Source organism: Protopterus annectens, chromosome 16.part0 (assembly GCF_019279795.1).
Source record: "Protopterus annectens isolate FY-2018-M chromosome 16.part0, PAN1.0, whole genome shotgun sequence".
In the NCBI taxonomy this organism is placed as follows: Eukaryota; Metazoa; Chordata; order Ceratodontiformes; family Protopteridae; genus Protopterus; species Protopterus annectens.
The window spans coordinates 587,927,284-587,942,579 of record NC_056750.1 but is presented as its reverse complement, the minus strand read 5'-3'; the positions used below and the strand labels follow the sequence as shown (position 1 = coordinate 587,942,579).

Below are 15,296 nucleotides of genomic sequence, written 5' to 3'. Positions count from 1 at the left end.
GTGGGTTCCCAGGACTGAGCCCTGGGGGATGCCACTTGCAACCGGTTTAGAATCGGACCGAGAGCCTACAACTCTCACCGTGTGGGTTCTATCCATGAGCCAGTTGGCAACCCATCTCGTGATGTAGGAGTTTATGTTCAGGCTGGTGTCTATTATACCAGAACGGGGACTGGTGTCGAAAGCCATTGCGAGGTCTAGGTAGGCTATGTGGACCTCCTTTCCCTCATCTAAAGCCTTGGTAACCGTCTCAAACAAGTTCACCAGGTTTAGGAGGCATGATCTGCCCTTAAAGCCAAACTGGGTAGGGTCCAATGTTTGGAGGTTCCCAAAGTCTCTGTTAATGAGCTCCAGGATGATGCGCTCCATAGCCTTGCAAACCAGGCTAGTCAGGCTTATAGGGCGATAGTTCCCGGGGGTCCGTTGTGGCTCCACCTTTGTGGAGCGGGATAACTATTGCTGTGCGCCCCTATGGATATGTAGCCTGTAGAGAGGCTGAGTTTGAACAGTGTGTTTAAGTGAGGGGTTAGTTCATTTTGGAGCTCGTGTAAGAGACAGTCTGGGACACCGTCTGGTTCCACTGAAGCTGTGTTTTTGAAATCACTCTCCACTCTTTCCATGCTGGTACAGATGTGACCTGGTGTGATCTTGTAATCTGAAGTGCTTAACTACACAAAGAATGCAAACTTATCAAGCAGATTCCTTTGCTTCTGAACAGGCGCCAGTCTTGGATCTTCCCTCTGAACTCATTTCAGCCCCCAGTGTGTTTAACATATAGCAGTGGTAGCAAGTTACCTCAGGCTGCAGGGCACTTAAGGGTTTTCACACTCAAAGCCATTGCGAGCCACTCAAACAATATTTTTTTATCCTGACAGAGAGCTCCTGGTTTCATTCCTTAGGGGGTTACAGTGAACTCTTAAGTCCCAGTTCCTGCCAGTTCACTTGTAGAAACAGTTTTGTTGGCTATTTTTACTCAAATAGTTCAAAATGTTATAACAGTAGCTCATCTGCTCTTGTTAAGAGTCACTTCCCATACCCAATATGCATCTCAGAGCCATTTGATGCTGACACCACTATTATGGTACAACATGCCAAGCATCCTATAGTAGTCCCATATCAGACTGTCAGGGTGCAGCAGTCACAGGAGAAGGACCCCTGAATGTCATGTCAAAACAGTCAAGGGTCGGCAAGAATCATGTAGCATGATTATCTTCTCCTGCCAGAAAGACCATTCACTCCAGAAATTCTAGTGGTTACAATCACTGTGGACACATCTGCCCTCAGATGGGGGAAGGGGGGCAGTCTAATGACTATGAAATGACTAAGGTTTACATTTGCATATCAGTGCTCTGGAGGTCTCAGTGATGCTACTCTTCCTATTAGAGTTCCATGCATTTCATCCCCACAGTTAAGTCATAGCTCTTGCCCAGCTGAATTATACAAGTGTAGCTTTGTATATCAGCAAGCACAAACAAGGCAACACTTGTTCTTACCACTTGTAAAGAAATGAGAGAATGGGAGTTAACTGGCACAAAAAAAAATAAATAAATCAATTCTTCACAGCAGCCAATATCCCAAAGAAGCCAAATGCTTAGTAGACAGACTTGCCATTTACTAATGCATCACAAGTGGTCAGAGAATCATTCCACAGCCACAAACATTTTCAAGAGATGGGGGTATCCTGTTCGCAACCTCTTGCATCTCCCATCCGTTTTAAGTACTTCTTCCTCATTAGGTCACCAAATAGCAAAGCTCGGGATATCCTGGTGAGATTCTGTATTCAGGGTCTTCTATATACCGTTTATGTTCAAGATAAAGTCAAAGTTTATTAGAGTTCAGATTTAGTAAGGTAATTTTTTTTTAGAGAACACCATTCCAATAATTAAATTAAAATATTAAAACACAGGTGAAACAAAGCACACCAATCAACAAGTAGGGTAAAAATAAATCAAGATTCATCAACTGTTGAACTAAAAAGGATACATTTCCAATGGGCTGAGGACTCCAGCATCCACTGGAAGAGGAGAATTCAGATGTTCAGTACATGACTGTAAAAACAAGCAACTGACTCTAGACTCTCACAACCATCAACAATCCCAGGAAGATAGATGGCAAGGGCCTTACAGGACTTTAAGACGTAAGAAGCACTCTCAGATAGAGGAAGGAAACTTGTACAAAGTTAACTACACTAGAACCAAAGTAATATGGGACTGAACTAACAACCAGTACAAAGTGCACACATTCAGAGTAATATGCAAGTAACAGAAGCACCAGTTGTAAGCAATCAGAATGCATAAGCTTTCACTAACTGCAACTGATCTTGTTCTCTGCTATGTAGCCATAGTTAGAAGTTGTTACAGTAATCAACATGTGAAGAGACCATGACGTGAAGAGACCACGACATGAACAACCACAGAAAGGTCCATCAAAGATGAAAACACAATATAAGAAATGCTTGACAGAATGAAGCATGATGACTTGACAATGGATGAAACTAAGACACAATGTCACTCTACCATCCAGTACCATACCCAAGTTATTCACATTATCCTCAAATTCTAGCTCAGCATCACCATCACTGATGGCCTGATTATTGGGAAGACAGCTAGAATCATAAGTGACATGAACAGCCACTGCTAGTGTCATTTACTCCAACAGTATGGTTAATTAGAAAACAAGTTATTCCAATGTCATTTTAGCACAGACTGACCGGACATTCCCCTAGCACTCCCCTCCGACTAGTTATACATTGGAGACCTGACCCATCTGTCTAGACCTGTCCACAGCTCCATGTTCTCAAACAAGTGTCATGATGAATACAGTAACACTGTCATCCAGATCTGCTGTCTTTTCTGACATTATACTTTCTATCCTTTGTCAGACCTTGGTAAGTACATATCCAAATTCTGACCAGCCTTGTATGCAAAACCATGGAAAGACTTATGGAATCCATCAGGACATCAGGAACCTCTGAACACCAAACTTGTCTCAGTTTGGATTCAAGGGCAATTCATGCTTACTCAAGTCTGGTGGACTTTTTTGAAAAGGTCACCAAAGCAGTGGATGAAGGCAAAAGGTGCACACTGCATACCTTGACCTGGCCAAAGCTTTTGACACAATTCCCCCTCATGGATAGCAGAAAAGCTAAATAAACTAGGAATAAACCTCTCAGTCACCCACTGAACTGCAACTTGCTCACAGATGCCATGCAGATAATCAAAATAAGGGGAAGTTACCTCCAACTAACAAACCAGTCAACAGTGGAGTCCCTCCAGAGTCTTGTGCTGGGATGTCTTCTGTTTGGCATCTACTTTTCTGAACTAAAAGTCAGTAACAAAGGGCTCTGGATGATTAAGTTTGCAGATGACTGCAAGCTACAAGGAGTCATTGAATTTCCAAGTGACTTAGCCATCCTGCAGGAAGGTTAGTCACAAATAACTGGTGTCAAAATTATGATCTGAAACTAAATGCCAAAAAATGCACTACTGTATATTTTGGGACATCATCTACCCCAGGGAACTACCACCTTGACAATACGCCCTTGAAAATTGAACCAGTTTGGGATTTGGGAACTTCTGTTGAGTGTGACTTAACTTTTGATCAACATGTGTATTTTTGTAAGTAAGTTATCCTCATACTGTACAGCTTACAGACAAAGGGATTGTATTAAGATTTAGGGATTTCATTCTTCCCCTTTACTCTACCCTCATTAGGCCAGTCATTTAATACAATACCCCCTTTGGCATACATCTGTCCAGACACATGCAACTGGCACACCCAGAGAGATGCCTTACTAAAAGGACACAATACCTAAACATGCCCTACAGGGACCAACTCAAAGCAGGTCACTATACTTGGTATCCTGCAGACTGCTAAGAGGTGACTTGTGTCTGGCATGCAAGGCATCTTCCGACAGATTATGGATAGAGTTACTGCACAGCAGCAAATCAAACAGAATCAGACATACTCTGTCTATGGATCTGCATCATCAACAGAACAGTTTTGAAGGACAGGTACTTGCAGAGGATACCTCTGCTATGGAATTGACTCCCCAACCATATAAAACAAAGTTCATCCCTGTCCATTTTCAAGTGCAACTCTGATCTCTGGATGGGTAAAGGAAACTTTACCCCAGGAATGCCCCCTGTCCTACTAATGGACGGTTGCAGCTCCTAAATGCTTCATCTCATGCATGGGCCCTCTCAGATTATCTATGTTATGATCCCAGTTATTCTCTTTAGGAGTAATATATAACTTACAACCATAGGATGGTTAAGGCCAATCTATAACCAAATAAAATAGGTCATTTTGAGCACAGAAAGGGAAACTGGCTAGGCTTAAAATGGCCCGCAAGGGCAGATAGACTAATTCTTACCTATGAACCAAGAGCAGACCAGCTATACACTAGATACATTGTTAAGGCCAAATATGTTGCAAATCAGCATCCAATCACCCTAGGTTCAAGTTCTGCTGCAGAAATTCACAAATTCAGCAATGTCACCTGTGTGTATACAGGCTTCCCCACTATATGTCTCTTGTACATTTTAATGATACAAATCACAGCTTGCATGGCTGTGTGCTGTGAGGAATTGACATCTCTTCCATGTACACCAAATCCACAGGACACACCATTATGTACACAAATACAAAGCCAAACTCCTGACAAGGAGGACCAGCCCCACAAAGCAGGTTACAAAGTACTGCTCTAAGACAACACCATAGAAAGGGAAATTAGGCCAGCAGAAAGCATGCAATGCAAGTTTACCCAAGCAGTAAAAGTTATGAAAGGACTGGAAACTAAACCAAGTGGAAAAGCAGAAAGGAGAGTTAAAAATGTATACAGTGTAGAGCAGGTGGAATGCACTGAAGACACTTTTTTAGTTTGGTTTATTTACAGTGAAATTAAAAACAAGAAGTTATGTACTCACCATAACGTTTGATTTATGTAGTCCATCTCGCCTCACATTCTTACCAGTGGGTTCTGAGCAGACTATTGGCTCCGACTTGGCCGATTTTACTAGCTCGAAGTCTCTCATTGGCTGGGCTAAGCGGGTATCCCATGGTGCACTGCTCCATATCCCCAGATCTAGTTTGCTGTGAAAATCATTTGTACTCCACACACACATCACATCCATATAAAGAATAAGCTAAGCAAGGGGACTCTGTAGATGACGACCTAACCTCCAAATCCTCCAGGAAGGGGGAAGGTGGGAGGATAAGTAAGAATGTGAGGCGAGATGGACTGCATACATCGAACATTATGGTGAGTACATAACTTCTTGATGTTACGTAGTCCTATCTCGCCTACATTCTTACCCGTGGGACAGCGCCCCTAGCACCTACATCCTGGGTGGCTCGTAGGAAAATACTCCTGAGAACTGTGGAGCCATAGGAAGACCTGCCCCTTGAGACCATGTCCAATGTGTAATGAGAAACAAAAGTGCGAGGAGAAGCCCAAGTAGCTGCAGCACATATATCATCCATTGACAATCTAGCTCGATAGGCTGTGGATGTAGAAACAGCCCGAGTAGAATGTGCCTTGACTGGAAATGGCAGATTTTTACCTCCTGCTTGACAGATGAAAGAGATACAACTGGCTATCCATCTAGACAGTGTGACCTTGGATACCGGAGAACCCATTCGGTTTTCCGAAAAAGAGACAGAGTTGGTCAGATTTCCGGATATCTTTTGTCTGGTGTAGATAGAAGCGTAACTGTCTATGTACATCCAATTGGTGAAATCTAAATTCTGCCTTGTTAGAAAAGTGGGGGAAGAAAACAGGCAGTTCAAATGGACTGATTCATGTTAGACACGGAAGCCACTTTAGGAAGGAATGAGGGGTTTGGTCTAAGAGAGACCCTATCTTTATGGAAGATTAAATATGGGGGTTTGATGGAGAGGGCTTGAATTTCCGAAACCCGCCTCGCTGAAGTGATTGCGGTTAAGAATGCTGTTTTCCATGTCAAGAATTTCAATTCGCAGGTAGCTGCAGGCTCAAATGGTGGTAAAGTAAGGGCTTGTAGAACAAAATTGAGATCCCAGGGCATGATAGGTTCGGACACTGGGGAACAAAGCAACAGAGTACCTTTGAGGAATGCTTTGCATTGTCTATGTGCCATGAGACTAGGTTCATTCGCTACATGGAAATTAGATATCGCTGCCAGTTGAACTTTGGTGCCTGATGGAAAAGCATAGACAAGAACTCCAGAACTGAATCTATTTGAGCTGTGTAAGGATCAATTCCTTTAGTATGTGCCCAGATAGAGAACCTTTTCCATTTACTAGAATAAATCTTTCTAGTGGATGGTTTATGAGAGGAAGATAATATATGGACCACTTCCAGTGAAAAATTATGAAGTCTGACTAACGATGGAAGTTGAGTAGCCAGGCTGTCAACCGGAGGGTCATCAGGGAGGGGTGGAACTGTCCCGACATGTGTGTCAGTAAATCTGGTTGAGGGTCCAGAATCCAAGGAGTGTCCACAATGTATGGTTGAAGAAAGGGGAACAAGACTTGACGAGGCCAGTGTGGAGCAATCAGAATCATTCTGCTTCCCCAAGGATTGCACTTTCTGAATCACCCTTGACAGCAGGGGAAACTGAGGGAAAGCATAAAGCAGACCGGAGGGCCAATCGCGAACCAGAGCGTCCCTGGGCGATTCCCCCTATTGGGGGGGGGGGGGTCAGCGTGAAGTAGTTGCTGCATTTCGCATTGAGAGGGCTGGCAAAAAGGTTGCAGAAAGGCTGACCCCATCTGCTGAAGATTCGCTCTGCAACCAGGCGATTCAGGGACCACTTGTAAGGAATCAGGATAGCTCTGCTTAGCCCGTCCGCTATCACGGTGGACTTCCCCGGAATGTGCGTTGCCACCAGAAACCGTTGGGAAGCTATTGCCCAATGCCACACTCGCATAGCCTCTCTGCACAGAGGGTAAGACCGGGTTCCTCCTTGCTTGTTGAGATACCACACTACTGACACTGAGTGTATTGCAATCGTCCCTAGAGGAAGAACCCTCTGAAGTGCCTGCAAAGCAAGAAGCACTGCTCTCATCTCCAGGACGTTTATATGCAAATGTATCTCGTGTTCTTGCCACGTGCCTTGGACTGTCCTGCCAAGATAATGCCCCCCCCCCCAATCTGTGAGGCGTCCGTGGTCACCATGGCAATAGGGACGGGTAGAACGAAGGGCTTTCCCCCCGTTCAAATTGTTGGTGCACAGCCACCAACGGAGGTCCTGCTTGCATCTGTCTGAGTAAGATGGGATGAGATAGTGGGAGTCTTTGGAGACCATTGAACAAAGAGGAGCCATTGAAGAAGTCTCACGTGTGATCTCGCTAGAGGGACCAACATGATAGTTGCTGCCATGGTCCCTAGGAGATGAAGAACCAGTTTTGCCTTCGCTTGTCTCAGGGGCATCAGCATGTGTATCTGTTGTTGTAATACTGTGATCCTTTCTTGTGGTAAAAATGCTCGCATTCGAATGGTGTCTAAATCTGCTCCTATAAAAGGTGACACGCTGTGAGGGCAAGAAGGCAGATTTTTCCCAATTTATTGTTATGCCCAACTGGTGACATAGATTGATAGTGGCGTCCCTGGTTTGAACTAGTTGATGCCTGGTGGGGGCAGTAAGGAGCCAGTCGTCCAGGTACAGAAACACCTGGAATCCCTGACGTCTCAAGTGAGCCGTCACCACCGCCATACCATTTGGTGAACACCCTGGGGGCTGTGGTGAGACCAAAGGGCAGGGCTCGAAACTGGAAGTGACTGGCTCCCAGCCGGAAGCGTAGGTGACTCCTGGATGCTCTATTTTCACATGGTAGTAAGCATCCTTGAGGTCGATGGAGCACATCCATACCTCCTCTCCCAACAATGGGAGAATCGATTGTAGTGTGACCATATGGAACTTGGACTTGTGTACGTGATTGTTGAGTTGGCTAAGATTTAGTATAGGTCTCAGGTCCCCTGTTCTTTTCGGCACCAAAAAGAATCTTGAGTAAGTCCCTAATCCGATTTGGTCTGAGGGGACACACTGGATAGCTCCTTTTCCTAGCAGCTGCGAGACCTCTGAGGCTGCTTGATCCCTTTGACTGGGTGGTATGTCCAGGATTTTTCTGATTGGCGGTGGTACTGACGAAAATGGAATGAGGTAACCTCTGGAAATTATCTGTAATACCCATCGGTCCTGTGCAATTTTTTCCCAGGCTTCCGGATATAAGAAAATTCGACTCCCGACTGGCTCCAGATAAGCGCAGTCGGGCACACCCTCAGGGATGAGAGTATGGAGAACCACGGAAGGAGTTGCTGTCTCCCGAATTGCAGGGGCCCCCTCTGCGGCGACATCTCCCTGAATAACCCCCCTCCCCTGCCTCTGGAGGAGGGTTCACCTTGTGTGGCAGGAAAAAACCTCTGTGATTGCTTGAACCACATCCCCCCCCCACTGGGCCTTGGGATAAGGCCTAGAAGGAAGGGAAAAACGGACCCCTATGGCAGACAGTCTTTCCCTCTTGCTCGCACCTGGTGAGGGTGTCTTTCACTTTGGTCCCAAACAAGGAGGGACCATCAAAAGGGGCGTCAGTGAAGGAAGACTTGAAGGCCTCCAAAGTGACAAAGGCGCAGCCAGACTTGCCTCCTAAGGGCGACCCCTGAGCTTGCTGCCCTACTCGCTCCCACGGCTGCATACGAAATGAGCCGCATGGATGAGTTGACAATGGAGTTGAGGGTAGACACCTGGGCGTTAACTGACTGAGCCACCGCCTCAGGAACATTACCCGCAAGAGCATCTCCTAACTCTTTGAGGAGATCTCTCTGGAACAGAGTGAAGTGAGACAAGTAATTCAGCGACCGTAACATAAAGGTCGCTGACGAGAGGGTACGCTTCCCGTACCGGTCCACGGTCCTAGACTCCTTGTTAGGAGGATGGACGGATGAAGAGGACTCTGCTACTTCCTTCTGGGTGGCTGCCGCCACCACCATGGCATCTACAGGAACACCTTTAGACAGAAACGCTTTGCCCTGGGGGGCGGAAAGAAACTTGTTGGGAAGCCTGGGCATGGGCTCCACAGAATCAGGGTTCTCACACACTCTTCGACAAATCAGGTCAAGGAGTTAGTCGAAGGGTGGAGACACCCAGGAGGCGGAGGGTTGAGCACCGAAAGCCTTAAGGAATACGGACTCCTCCTCGGAAGGGGCTTTGGAAGGCCAGTCACCTCTGTTTCAGTATCTCCAGGATATCGGAGAAGGAAACATCAGAGGATGACTTGGGGGACCCCTCCGATTCCTCGAGGTCAGTATCAGAGGTGAGGGACTCATCTTGGGAGTCTATGTGCTTCCTCTTGCACGTTTTCTTTCTGGGGGACTCCTCAGGCACCAACTCTGAGGGACCCTCAGAAATATGGAGACCACTCGTGGGGGTATCCCTAGGCTCTGGTGCTCTGCTGTCCATGGATGGGTGGTGAACAGAAGCTCTCACCGGAGTGGTGGGGGACCGAGTGACCAACCCGCCTGATGTAGCAGACGACCTGGCCAGCACAGTCCGCATAGCAACCAGCCTCAGATGCCATGACAGGAATCGGAGTTCCCTGAGCCGAAGCACCGAGAGGGAGACTCTGAAAGACATAAGTGCCGAGATATCCCCCTCGGGCCCGACCGAAGAGTCCAGAGTCCCAAACCCCGATGACTGAGCTGACAGGGTCGGAGCAGATGTCGGTACTAATGGAGTCGAATAGGGCATCGGAACCGGCCTAGAAACATCACGCTGCGCGAAACACACTGGCTCCGAAGACAGAGATGCGCTTGGAGGAGGAATGATCAAAGAAGGTGTTGGGACGGGCTCCGGAGCCAACTGGGTCAGAGCCGAAAACAATTTTGCCAAAACCGGTGACTAGAGGAGCTTCTGAACCACCCTATCCACATCCACATCCGAAAGGGTCCTGGAGGATTTGGAGGACAGGGATGGAGAATGTGATCTCCTCTCAGGAGACATAGGTTGGATACTAGGCGATCGGCTCCTAGGAGGTTTCAATACAAATGGAGCCGACGCAGGTTCCATAGATACCGATCCTTCCTACGGCCCCGAGGACAGTGGAGCCGAGGAGGACGATGCAGTTTTAGGCATTTTCGCCAGAGGCTCCGATGAAGCTGACTGAGCCGGAGATCTCTTTTTTGACTTGCCAGCTTTAGACTTGCCACTGGAAGCCGAATCCATAGCCTCTTCAAAAGAGGGATTCAATAGTCCATTTAAGATTAGCTTATTCTTTCTCTCTTGGAGAACTCTAGAGCTGAACGCATGACAAAAGCTGCAGGACTCCTGCAGATGGATGGCTCCTAAGCAGTAGACACAAATGGAATGTCCATCGGTTATGGACATTTTGTACCGACATTTTGAGCACTTTTTAAATCCTGAAGGTTTATGCTCATTCGTATCCTTAGACATTTTAACTGCTGCGCCCACAACACAAAAAAAAAATCAGTACATGAACAGGCGTTCATTCTATAAAGGCGGGAATGACACTGAGGTAATCAACACCAAAACAGCTATCAAACTGCACACAAATTCTAGCACAATTTCAAACAATGGAACACAAGGAGAGGGTAGCCAAAACCTCTAATTTAAATGGTTTGGTAAACACAGAAGGAAACAGAGGAGAACTAGGCCCTCTAACTGAAATGGGCCTAGCCCAGGGAACAGTAAGAGGGATTCCACACAAAAACTCTCAATAACCAAGCCTAACACCAGACAAAATAAGACAGCTTTAAACAATAGCTATGAAAATAGCTTTTGATTGAATCAAACTTCTCTTACTTCAAGAAAAGAAGGTACTTCGCCACAGCCAAGCGAGACCACGTCCTAGCTACATGAACAGCAAACGAGATCTGGGGATATGGAGCAGTGCACCATGGGATACCCGCTTAGCCCAGCCAATGAGAGACTTCGAGCTAGTAAAAATCGGCCGAGTCCGAGCAGATATTCGGCTCCGAACCTACGGGTAAGAATGTAGGCGAGATAGGACTACATAACATCTAAAGTTAATCTCCAATTTATATAAAAGCATTACATTCTTGTTTAAACGTATATCTGATTTGTACTTCAGCTCTGTTAGTTCAATTTTAAAGTCTCTCAAAAGCAAAAATACTTCTACTTACAGTTCACAAGTGTCATAGGTCTGGTCAAGCTGCCCTGTAGTTCCCAAACAGATCCACAAATCAGCTGCTGGTACTCCTGATCTATCCACAGAATTTGCAGTGATTCTTCTCATACTTTCATAGCTCCTACTTGCCCACCAAGTCTTTACTATTTGCTTCAAAATCCCCCTCTATGGGAAGCAAACATTTAAAAGAAAATTAAATTGGTCTCCAACTCTTGACTTAATGGATCTTTGCAGGGTTCCTGCTTCAGGAAACTTACTGTCATAGTAAATTACTAGACTGGATTGACAGCTGTTACTAGACTTTACTAATGCAATCTACAAGATCCACAGCTATTCACAAGAGTGGGACATCACCAATAGGAATAAGCAGCAGACAACTTATTAACCAAGGATGTAATGCCTTCAACCTGCCCAGCTCAACATCTGTCATAACACTAAGCCAATAAAAGTGAGCTTAAATTCAGGCTTTGATTTTATCAGTCCCCACCTCTTCTTCAAAATAATGCTATTTGCCAGTTTCATCATCAGTCGGTGTAGTATTACTTTGGGTCTGCTAACCTTTTATAGCAAATTCTTTAACTCAAAAATATGGGTATGGGACAGTGACAATGTGCTCATATTTCTCCTACTCTGGCTAGATTTCTCAGGCCCTATGATCACTGCACTCTCTTAAAAATGTTACTTACCAACACATCTGTCGAGTCAAGAACACTTTCTTCAGCATATTGACATGAATCTGACACAGTACTGCCTCTTTACCTAGGAGCACAGCAATAGATGTTTCTTCCTCTCCTGTTCCTTCCACTATAAATGCAACTCATATCAGCGACATTCTAATTCTGATTAGGTCATTTATATGCTTTTACCTCACTAACTTCCATTTCCAAGTATCTGCTGCTTAGTGTCCTGTTTCTGACTTGCCTTCTGTTTTTGATATTACAGAGAAAACCCTACGGCTCTTACTGATTCTATTGCTTTTAAGTTTCTCCCTTTGTCTCCAGACAGGCATTATTTCAATGGTTCATAGGAAGTTACTAGGCTATTGGCTCTGAGGCCCATACAAGCCTAGCCAAGAATTTCACCCATGTTCCAACAGGTCAGCACCCTATGCCACTGTCCAGCAGGGACACAGGTGGAATCCCAGGGGTGTATTTTATATTCACCATCCAGTTATCCAGGTTGCACTTAAAAAGGTTTAATGAGGTACTCTGCTTTACGTGAAGAGGGAGTCTATTACACAAAAGGGGGAGTTCGCTGGGACACAAATCTGTTCTGCCAATAAGTCCTATTGATGCCACAGACCAGGATGAAGTCTCATGTGCGGGTAACTCGAGTGGAGCTTGACTTGCGGGTATGCAGCAGTCCCATCGGGGGTCAGGGGGGTCGGAGATTGCTTTGCACGCCAGACAGAGGTCACCTCTGAGGAGTCTGTAGGAGACTGAGTAGAGGGGGACAGAGCTTTTAGCCTGTGTAAGGTAGATGTTTAGGGCCCTGGATTCTCCAGTTGAGGAATCGCTGTGGTCTCTCCAGCTGCTGCATGCGCTTTGTGAGGTACATGCCGAAAGAGGCATTGTATTCAATAATCAGTCTTATAAGGGAAGAATACAGGGATGTCATGACCACCTTTGTCCCTGGATAAGACACCCTTACTAAGGAGGTGGGCCATGTAGAAAGCTTTCCATACAATGGAGGCAATATGGTGGTCAAACGTCAGTTTGCTATCAACCTAGGTCCCAAAGTTCCTCACAACTGATTGCGTGCTTAGTGCCTTATTATCAATGTGATAATTTGTGGGGACGTCATTCTGCCCAAAAGGGATGATGCATTTTTTGACATTCAGTTTGAGGCCATGTTTCTGGCACAAGTCTTTTGTTTGGGTGAGACCCGCTTGGAGGATGTCCACATCACTAGGGTAACTGATCACCGCATCCAGCTTGCAGCCACCTGCAAACTTGGGTAGCCACAGCTCACTAGATTTGGTCTGCACCTCTGAGAAATATATCCCAAACAGCAGACGCCCCAAGACAGATCCCTGGGGTCCACTGCTTATTACGGGTTTACTAATGGAGGTGGATTCCCCTATTTTGACTAGGTGGGTTCTATCAGTGAGCCAGTTTGCTACCCATCTGGTAAGATGAAGAGAGACATGGAGGAGCACTCTGATTATTTAGCCCAGGCGGATATGATCCTAGCCATGAGCAGCATCCAACTATCACCCAGAATTATACCACAGTACAAGCAGAAAATGATTGATTTCAACAACTGGTTAAAGTTCTGGTGTCATTCTAAGGGGATCCATTATCTGTCTGCCTGGGATGACATGATTGACAGACCTCGATGTTTTGCCAGAAATGGCCTGCATCTGTCACCCCTGGGCTTCTGGATACTGGCCAAGGCTCTTGCCACCCCATATAGTGCCTATTTTAGGCAGTGTTCAAAAGACCAAATTACCACTGAAACAGCTACAAACAAATGCAATCTGAAGGTTGTGCTGCCCAACGCTAGAATTCGAAATTTCAAAATGCACTTGCTCGAAGTACTCCTTAAAATTAAGAACATAGACATTTGTGCTGTAACAGAGATCTGGTTCAAGGCAGAAGAAAGCGCCCCTGCACTACCAGGCTATAACTCATTGCACACCTTTCGGTTCCAGAACGTGGACTGAAGCTCCAAAGGTGGTGGTGTTTCCATATTCATAAAAGGATGCACACACTTCCAGACTGGTAGCACAACATAATGCAGAGATACTTCAGGTGCAGCTAACATTGGGGTAAGACAGCAATTCAGGTCGTAGCCTGCTATAGGTCCCCAACCATGTCCCCAAGACTCACAATCCACGTTCCTAAGCACCCTGGAGAATATTAGGGTCCAACCCAACACTCATACTGAGGGACTTCAACTACCCCTTCATTAACTGGGAAAACTACTCCTGTACCAATAAACTTGCCCAACTTTTCATTAATTCCAATGCCCTGGACCAGCTCATTGTTACCCCCACTAGAGGTAGCAACATCCTTGACCTGGTCATTACCAACATGGGTGACCATTGCTCTACACCAATAGTCGGACTCCTCCCTGGTTAGATCCAACCACAAACTAATCACCTTGGCAATGCACATCCTTCACCCCCACCCCTTGCAAAGGTAACCACTATAAAAAAACTTCTCAAAAGCTAACTTTGGGCTCCTAAAAACAGAGATGGCCAACTTCACAGCACCCATGCAAATGGAGAAGAGTTGCATTACCGCCGAATCATATACCAATGCACTGTACGAACACGTGCACAAATGCATGGATCTCACCATACCCAATAGAACCAAGACGCTCTACTCAAAAAGGGAAGCCAATCTGGTGGCCCCCTGCCATAAACAAACTCTACAACATGAGGAGGAATCTGATGCGGAATAAGATGAAGTCCTAAGACTGGAAAAACTCCCTTATCAGCCTCAACAAAAAAAGTTGAGATCCCTCATCAAATCCTCTAAGGCTAGCTGTGAAAACAGAACTGCAGCAGATAAAGAATCTTCACGGCAATACCAAGATTTGCTCTGAGCTACTGCACAACGGTACCTCCTATAATGAGCCAACAGATAATGCCAATATATATTGGTCAACAGATTCAGTGCCAACTTTACCCGACCCCAAGGGACCTATCACATTAACAGTAGATTGCCAAGCACCCAGTATTACTGCTGCACAGGTTAAAACCGCGCTGTCCAAGGTCAAGAATACAGCTTCTATGGGACCTTCACAATATCCCTGGCTGTGTTGTACATGAACTAGAGTGAAATGACACCTCACCTGTGTGCCCTGTTCATTCACAGCCTCACCTCAGGCTTTGTCACTACTGAATATCCCTCTTCAAAAAGGCAGACCGACTACAGACCCTGGGAACTATTGCCCCATTAGCCTAACGAGTCTGATATGCAAAGCTATGGAATGCATCATCATGGACCTAACAAAGATATAGGGAATCTCCAAACTTCAGATCCCACACAATTTAGTTTTGTGAAGGGTAGATCATGCCTGCTCAACTTGGTCGACTTCTTTGAGTCTGTCACCAGAGCTGTGGATAAAGTCAAAGGGGTTCACACAGCCTACCTTGATCTGGCCAAGGCCTTGGATACCATTCCCCACTCAGGGAAAAAAAACAT

At 45.8% G+C, this 15,296-nt stretch overlaps 1 protein-coding gene across 2 annotated transcripts in view; it reads right to left on the bottom strand.

Moving 5' to 3' along the window:
* Nucleotides 1–15,296, bottom strand: part of LOC122790888 (1-acyl-sn-glycerol-3-phosphate acyltransferase alpha-like) — a 1,029,281-nt gene that overhangs the window by 597,720 nt on the left and 416,265 nt on the right. The window lies entirely within an intron of this gene.